The sequence below is a fragment of the Hylobates moloch genome, unplaced genomic scaffold, assembly GCF_009828535.3.
Source record: "Hylobates moloch isolate HMO894 unplaced genomic scaffold, HMol_V3 SCAFFOLD_4, whole genome shotgun sequence".
In the NCBI taxonomy this organism is placed as follows: Eukaryota; Metazoa; Chordata; class Mammalia; order Primates; family Hylobatidae; genus Hylobates; species Hylobates moloch.
In genome coordinates, this window is record NW_026652279.1 from 155,623,461 (window position 1) to 155,632,128 (window position 8,668).

The 8,668-nt window shown below is 40.0% G+C and overlaps 1 pseudogene; it reads right to left on the bottom strand.

Moving 5' to 3' along the window:
* Positions 1-281: 281 nt before the first annotated feature.
* On the bottom strand, positions 282-6,644 carry LOC116467509 (bromodomain-containing protein 7-like; annotated as a pseudogene).
* Between the last annotated feature and the right edge of the window lie 2,024 nt (positions 6,645-8,668).

The window sequence follows — 8,668 nt, forward strand, 5'->3', positions numbered from 1 at the left end:
AATGTGAAGCTTTATTTCTGGGTTCTCTCACCTGTTTTATTGTCTATGTGTTTGTTTTTGTACCACGCTGTGTGTGTGTGTTTTTTTTTTTTGGTTACCGTAGCCTTGTAGTAGTATAGTTTGAAGTCGGATAATATGATACTCCCAGATTTGTTTTTCTTGCTTAGGATTGCTTTAGCTATTCGGGCTCTTTTCTGGTTCCATGTGAATTTTATTTATTTTTATTTATTTTTTCCCCCTCTGGAACATTCAAATTCACTGTTCCAAAGTTTAATTAAAAACACAATTTAAAAATATTTAATATCTTCTGAAAAGCATTTCTAAGTTAAGAATGAAAAAGTATATACATAATATATAATCAAATACCAGGTGCCTCAACTCCCACCAGGTCCACACTCAGCAACATCCATCTTTTTAGGTTCTTCAAGATCTTCTGTTAAATCTACAAAGTTGTTTTCCATGATGGGGGAAGGAATGGAAATCCCCATTGCTTTTTGAAATTCATACAGGCTTACAATATCACCTGGAGGTACTTGCTGTGCAAGTTTTTAAGATTATTGGTCACTTGTTCAGTGAGATGCATGTCTCTGCAGGAGGCACCCAAGAGACAGATCATACTGGGAGGGGTCTGGTGCTCAAATGCTCGTTCCAGGCTTCCTGGAGCTCCCTGAACAATTTGGTGGCCTCATCAAGTTTCTTTTGAATACTTCAGGTTCTTCAGAGTCAAAAATTTCAATTGGAGCGCCAAAGTTTACTACTTTCAGTGTGTGAGCCTGTCTTGAGTATTGGGGTCCAGACGCCCTGCTGAGTCTAGTTCTATAATCTCCATTTCTTTTGCTGTGTCAAGTGTCCTAGTATGGCCTTCATCTTCAGGCAATGACATCTCCAACTCTTGTAGGGTCCTGGAATTCCCTCCTTTTGTTAAAACATCCAGTAAACTATCTGCCATAACATATGGATAATCTTGGCATGTGGCCCAAAACTCATGGATGCTGAAATCTCTTGGAAGATCAGAGTCTTCCCCATAGGTTGGATAGATTAAATCAGAATGATCCTTGCTGATATTTGTAAACGTGGAGTCATAACGTGGTGCATAAGAACTGTAGGGTCCATAATTCAAGTCTCACACTTCTACAATGGGATCCACGGGATGGAGAAGTCCCAACGTTGTTGTTCTATCTGGTTTTCTTCTTTCAAATTCGCACTGACGGTTCACAAGCTGTCTGGTCAGCTTTCCTCCAGATTCCTTCACAGTTTGGTCAAGCTGCTTCTGCTCTCTCTCTGAATTATTGCTTTTAAACTTATCTTCAAGCATATCTTTGTCTATATTTTAATTTTCTTTGCCGGGACTCTTGAAGGCTTGTGCTTCGGCATCTCCAGAGTCCTCTCTCTCTAGGCCAGCAGCCTCCGTCCTCCCCACTCTGGCTCCATCCTCCCCAGTCTGTTCTATCTTTCTGCTTTCGAGTTTTTTGCAAGTCAGCCATGAAGTGTATGCTCTGCTTCAGGCTCTGAATTCTTTCCTGGCTAAGAATTGTATCCCCGAGTGCAACAGCTTCTTTGCAGCTGTATAATAAATGGTCTCTGGTTTGTTGTAAATCATGACATTAGTGCACATTAGTTTGAAGTTATCCTTTAGTTCTATCGACTGGTAGTAATTGTTCTTGACCTCTTCTTTCATAGTACTAAAATCCCTTGGGTGTTTAATGATCATGGAGTAGCCAGGAGCAATAAAATCAGTCACAGGAAATGAAAAGAAAGCACTTGGGTCTTTTCTCTGCAATTGTCTCATCAGTTGATTCAAAGCTTCTTGAAGGGGTGTCTGTTCTACTTCTTCTTGTTTGGCTAAAGAGCTTGTGAGAGGATCTCACATGGGCATGACACTGGAGGTCTTTTTCTGCCTCATTCTCCACAAGGTCTCGATCTCGCTTCTTTTTACCCTCCTTAACTCTCCTCCGTTTTCTCTCTTTTTCTTCCCCTGGAAGCTGCTTCTCTCCTTTCTTTCTCTTTTTCCGCTTTCCGTCCTTGTGTTTGTCATGATCTTATTTGCCTTGAAAGAGGCTGGAGTCGTGCCCTGAGCTGCCCGTGGAGAGTTCGGTGACTTCGTTCCCTCCTACTTTGAGGACCAGCCTCAAGGGCTTCTCTACATACTCCTCATAGAGGTGTTTGTCCGACTTGCGCTCCTTTTGCTGCTTGCCCCTGTCCGACTGGCCCCGGTGCCCTCCCCCAGAGCCAAGAGCAGGCACGCAGCGCAGCTTCCGGTCCAGGCCAGGCCAGCGCGGGGCGGGAGCGCCCCGTAGAGGCACCGCGTGCTGGGAGGCAAGGGGGCGGCGCGAGGCCCCTCTCGACCCATGTGAATTTAAGAATAGTTTTTTCTAATTCTGTGAAAAACGATGTTGGTAATTCGATAGGAATAGCACTGAATCTGTAAATTGCTTTGGGCAGTATGGCCATTTTAGCAACATTGATTCTTCTTATTCATGAGCATGGAATGTTTTTCCATTTGTTTTTGTTGTCTCTGATTTCTTTCAGCACTGTTTTGTAACTCTTGTTGGAGAGATTGTTCACCTCTGTGATTAGCTGTATTTCTACGTATTTTATTCTTTTTGTGGCTCTTGTGAATAGAATTGTATTCTTTTATTATTATTATTATTATACACCATCTTCTGCAGCATAGAATTGCATTTTTGATTTGGCCCTCAGCTTGGATGTTTTTGATGTATAGAAATGCTACTGATTTTTGTGCATTGATTTTGTATCCTGAAATTTTACTGAAGTTGTTTTATCAATTCTAGGAGGCTTTGGGCAGAAGCTGTGGGGATTTCTAGGTATAGAATCATATTGTCTATGAAGAGAGATCATTCAACTTACTCTTTTCCTATTTGGATTCCTTTTATTTCTTCCTCTTGCCTGATTGCTTTGGCTACGACTTCCAGTATTATATTGAATAGGAGTCATGTGAGTGGGGATCCTTCACTTGTTTCAGTTCTCAGGGAGAATGCTTCCAGCTTTTGCCTGTTCAGTATGATGTTGGCTGTGGGTTTGTCATAGATGGAGACCTGAATTATCAGGTCCTAGTGGATACCTGAATTATCCTAGTTAATATAATGCTTAATTTGAAATCTGATTCTTTTTTCTTCCCCAATTCTTATTAACGATTTAATATCTTCTCTACCTTATCTTACATATTTTGAACTACATTTGAATAACTACATTGCATTCATTTTTTTGTACTAATGTTTACATTGTTTCTCTTCTCTTTGAGTTCTACAGACTTATCTCTAGCTTTTATACATAATTTTTACATAATATTAATATGTGATTTACAGTGTACTCTCTTCTTAAAATTATTCATTTTACCATATTTTGTGGTTTCAAAGAGCTTTCAAATTTATTTTTGCCTCCTCTTTCCCTTCCTCCTCTTCCTCTTTCTTCCTTTACAATCCAGAAGTCTTCTTCTTCTTCTTTTTGTTTTTCACCTGTTATACCATGAATTCAGTTAATAGACTCTAGCAGCTCAGGCTCCTTTTCATTGGTTCTTACAAAGTGTGCTTCTCTGGGTGGAACAGGCTGCAGCTTCAGGTTTCTCTTTAGCTTCCCTCTTTATTCTGGTTATTTTCCTTCACACACTTTCAGGAAATCGTCTTGGCTCTTAGAGTGCTTAATATGCCCAACATGCATATTAATTCTCTCAGCAAGAATCTTGCCCTTAACTTGTTTGTTTACAATGATGCCAACAGCATGCTAGGTAACTTTGTAGACTCTTTTAGTTTTGCCATGGTGACATTTGTGGGGCATTTCTTTTTGGACAGTACCCATTCCCTCGGTGTCTACATTATTGCCTTTCTTGTAGATACGCACTTATGTTGCCAAAGGTACAACTCCGTTTTCTCAAAGGCCTAGGGGACCTCAGCAGTTGCTTCTCTTCTTTCCTCTGTGTTCATCATTTTATCAAATTACTGGAAGCTGGGAGTTGAGGCCAAAAGGTACTTTCCTCTTCTTAAAAGTAACCTGAGTGTTGTATCTCTTCTCTTTGCCTGGAATTGTGCTATTTCCTGCATTATTCTTCTTCTGGGACTCGAATTCTAACTGTTAAACTTGCTTCTTGTTTTCTTTGGCTTTTGCTTTTATTGAAGTCTCCCTTTCTTCCCCTTTCTCCCCATCTCCTTTGCTTCTCTTTCTTTCCCTTCATTTTTTCTTCCTTTTTTGGGGAAACTTCAAGGTTCTCTCTTCTAAGGAAACGTTTATTTACCTTCTATCTGTTGTTTTTGGATCATGCCAAATCATCATTTGAGTTTTGTTTTCTCTCACATTCCCTCCTGAAATCCATCCTGTTAATCCTCCCTGCCATTCCACCCCTCACAATCCCATCCCATTCTCTTCTCCCTGTTCCCTTCTCTTACACTCAGAAAAGTTGTGTGCACTTTTTGGGGCATGTTACCTGTTTTGTTTTTTTCTTCTGTGTTTTCATTCTGAGCCCTTAGAGCTGGCCCAGCAAACCTGCCTGGGCTTAGCAGTAAACCTGTGTCCTTTTTTATTACAAAGAGCAGACACATCTCCATAACCAAGACATTCTCACAGAGGAATGTGTGTGTGTCCGGGGGTGTGTATGTGTGTTTCTGTATCAACTTCAATCTTTTGCTGACTCGAAAAGTCAAACCAAGTTAAAGAAAATCATAAAACAGCCCAAAACTAACAGGTTTGATATTCCCTCTTTCTTCAGGTCTATATTATATATTCCCTTATTCCAATCAAATGTTTACTGTTATTTTTACTGAAACTGTTACTGCAACAAAAATATCTTTTTATTACTGTACTGTACACTTTAAAATGGCTAAGATGGTCAATTGAATATTTTTAATTTTTTTTTTTTTGAGACAGGGTCTCACTCTGTCACCTAGACTGGAGTGCAATGGTGTGAACACAGCTCACTGCAGCCTTGACCTCCCAGGCTGAAGTGTTCCTCCCGCCTCAGCTTCTTAAGTAGCTGGGACTACAGATGTGCACCATCATGCCCAGCTATTTTTTTTTTTAATTTCAGTAGAGATGAGGTCTCACTATATTGCCCATGCTAGTCTCAAACTCCTGAGCTCAAGTGATCCTCCTGCCTCAGCCTCTCAAAGTGCTAGGATTACAGGTATGAGCCAGCACTCCTGACCTTCAATTGAGTTATATGTGCTTTTTACCACAAAAAAAATTTTAATTGAGGCCACAATGTTTTCCATCTCCGTAGGTATATTCTTAAGGAGAATGAATTGTATTCTGAATCATTAGGAATGTTTTCCAAAAGCACTTATCTTTTTGTGTTAATACTTTATCCAAAATAAATGTTTTTTCCCCTAATAATATGAATCACCCACTAAACTCTTTGCTTCCTAAGATTTGAATTGTAAAGGTTCTTGTATGAAGAAAAAGCTCAATAAGTGTTTGTTGGATGAATGGCGAAACCTTAATTTATCTCATGCCAGTTGTAATAATAATTAATATCTTCATCACCACTACTATTACATCACATTTACCGCAACAGCTAACATGTATTGGCACTTGCTATGTGCCAGGGAATAACCCTTCAGAGATATTATCTAATCATAGCAGCTGTATGTAACTTTGTTTTTCTTTAAAATAACTTAATTTGGATTTCAAGATCTCATTCTATCAAGGTTATAGCTGCTTTTATCTCAGACACTTCTGGGTTGTTTTTGAATTTGTTTCTGGGTTGTTTTTCTAAGTTTTAGGGTAGCGACAGACACTTTTTTTTAACCAATGTAACTGCCTCCACCCCAACTCCTTTATTTACAGACTCTTGATACCATATTGAGCAGCGAAGTGCCAGCTGACTATTCCTTTTCTTTGCCTTCTTTGCAGCTGGGGTAACCAATTCTGGCCAGTGAGACATAAGAAGAAGTCAGCTGAAAATTTCTAGCAAAGCTTTTGATTTCAGATGGCTTGATGCTAGCTTCTCCCTCCCTCTTCCTTCTTCCTGCTTTGATCTCAGATATGATCCCTGGAGCTGGGGCAGCAATCTTATGACCATGCAGGAAAAGCCAAAAATTACAAACACACTGTTGAACTATAGAACCAATTTGTGTAACCATCTATTTTTTGGACATCTTATTATGTGAAAGAAATAAAGGTCTCTTTCTAAAGTCATTAGAATTGTCTTTTATGCTACTTGGAGCTGAATATATTGTTAAGTAATGCATGAGAGTTATAGAGTGCCATGGGTGTGATGGTCCTATTTTGTGTTAGGGTCACTATTATCCCATCTGGTCCTTCATTACCATTCCACACAGGTCATCACTGAGGTGTCTTGTACGGAATGATTGTTGTAAGCCCTGCAACCTTCTATTCTAGATCTTTGCTATGATGGTGTTGATGGCAAGGGTCCCATCTGTTTCTGTGCCACTCAGGGATACAAGGATATTTTCAAGGCTGGCTATGGCTCTGTGGTGGACTATTGCAATGATGCCTCTGATTTAACCACACCTTTAGGTATTCATGCCTTATATAGTCCTCCTCACACTGACTCTAGACTTGGTCTCATGACTTACTTTGGCTGATGGGTCATTAGCAAACAGTGCAAGCAGAGGTTCAGTAAGGTGCTTGTACATTGGGACTGGTGTGCTTGGAATGTTCCCAGCCACCATAGTATGAGAAACCCAAGCCCTACAGTGAAGCCAGTAGAAGAAAACTGAGACACTCCAGTTGACTCCCAACTGAGCAACCAGCCAACCACTACCAGCAACTGCTACCTATGCCAGTAAGTCATCGTGGGTAGTCCAACCTAGTTGAGCCTCCAAATGACTCCAGCCTCAGGTGAACCATATGGAGCAGACATCTGAGCCCAGGTAATTCACAGAATCATAAGAGGTAATAAAATGCTTGATGACTTAAGCCACTAAGGTTTGGGGTAGTTTGTTTCACAGTAATAGGTAACAGGAAAAGGCCTCTTCTTCTTAGGTACAAAATGATTTAGAGAGTCACAGTGTTATAATGAATAGTACAGCTATACAATTATTAAAATAGATAAGTATTTTCTTTCTCATTTTTGCTGCAAGTCATATATATATATATGTGCATATGAAACACAAGAAACCTGATACATTGATAAGCCATTTCAAAACACTACATTTTCTATTCTATTCTACTTAGCATTTATATAGTGCTCATTATCACAGAATATAGGGGTTTTACAATATTATTATTTAGCATTTATATAACACTTTTTGCCTTCAGTGTATACTACAAATTATTTTACTTTAAAATCATTTAAATTTTAAAAGTACTTTAAAATCATTTAAATTTTAAAATTATTTCATAACTCTTTTTGCAGAGGAGAAAATATATAACCCATATTGGGCCCAAATATATCTTCCCTGACTATGTGTATATGTTGACCGTATGGAGGACTGAGTCCAAGGTAATGAGTACAAATGGAGCAGCAATATCATTGCAACAAAGACCATACCAGAAAATCTGTATATATGTGTGTGTGTGCATGTGTGTGCATGTGTGTGTGTGTGTGTGTGTGTGTATTAAAATGAGTCCTAGCCAATTGCTCCCTTCAAGCAATATTTGACAAATATCCTAGAAGCCATAAATGTATTTGAAAAACAATTCCAGCCAGAGCCAATGCACTGTGGTAGACCAGAGCAAAAACTCTGGAGTGAGACAGACGGACAAGGTCTTCAGCCTCTCTGATTATCAGCTTTTTCATTCATAAAATGAGTATGTGAAATTTCCTAGGGTGGTTGTGAAGTGTACTAGTCCGTTTTCATGCTGCTAATAAAGACATACCTGAGACTGGGCAATTTACAAAAGAAAGAAGTTTAATTGGACTTACAGTTCCATGTGGCTGGGGAAGCCTTGGAGATAAAATGTTATATAAATATTGCTAGTCAGTTATAATCAACCATAACAAAACCATATGTTTTGTGACTGAGAGAAATGACAAAGACAAAGTGACCAACTCAGCATCCGAAAAAACAGCATTTATTAATTGCAAAAACAAAAAAGTGGAGGGGGCTAGTATTTAGGACAGCTGAGGCAAAATGCAAGGAAATGGTGAATGGCATGAAAATGTTGAGAATGTAGGGTAAATCCTAGATCAAAAGAACTGAAAAATTGCCCTCTCAGAGTTATGCTGGCATTAAATAAGAACTAATTATATTTTACAATTATAGCCAAATTCAGACTTGGAAAAAGAAAAACCCACTGGCATATAAGACCTAAAAAATAATATCTGGCCAGGGGTGGTGGCTCACACCTGTAATCTCAGCACTTTGGGAGGCCAAGGCAGGTGGATCACCTGAGTCCAGGAGTTCGAGACCAGCCTGGCCAACAAGGTGAGACCCTGTCTCTACTAAAAATGCAAAAATTAGCTGGGCACAGTGGTGCACGCCTGTAGTCCCAGTTACTTGGGAGGCTGAGGCAGGAGAATCGCTTGAACCCGGGAGGCGGAGGTTGCCGGGAGCCGAGATCATGCCACTGCACCCTGCTATCTCTGGGAGGACGCTCCTTGCCTCCTGCAGTTTCTGGCAGCTGCAGGCTGTCCCGGAGGCAACATCACTCCAATCTGCGGCAGTGGTCACACTGCCTGCTCCTCTTCTGCCTGGGTGTCTGTGTGAAGTCTCCCTCTGACTCTCTCTCTCATAAGGACACTTGTCATTGG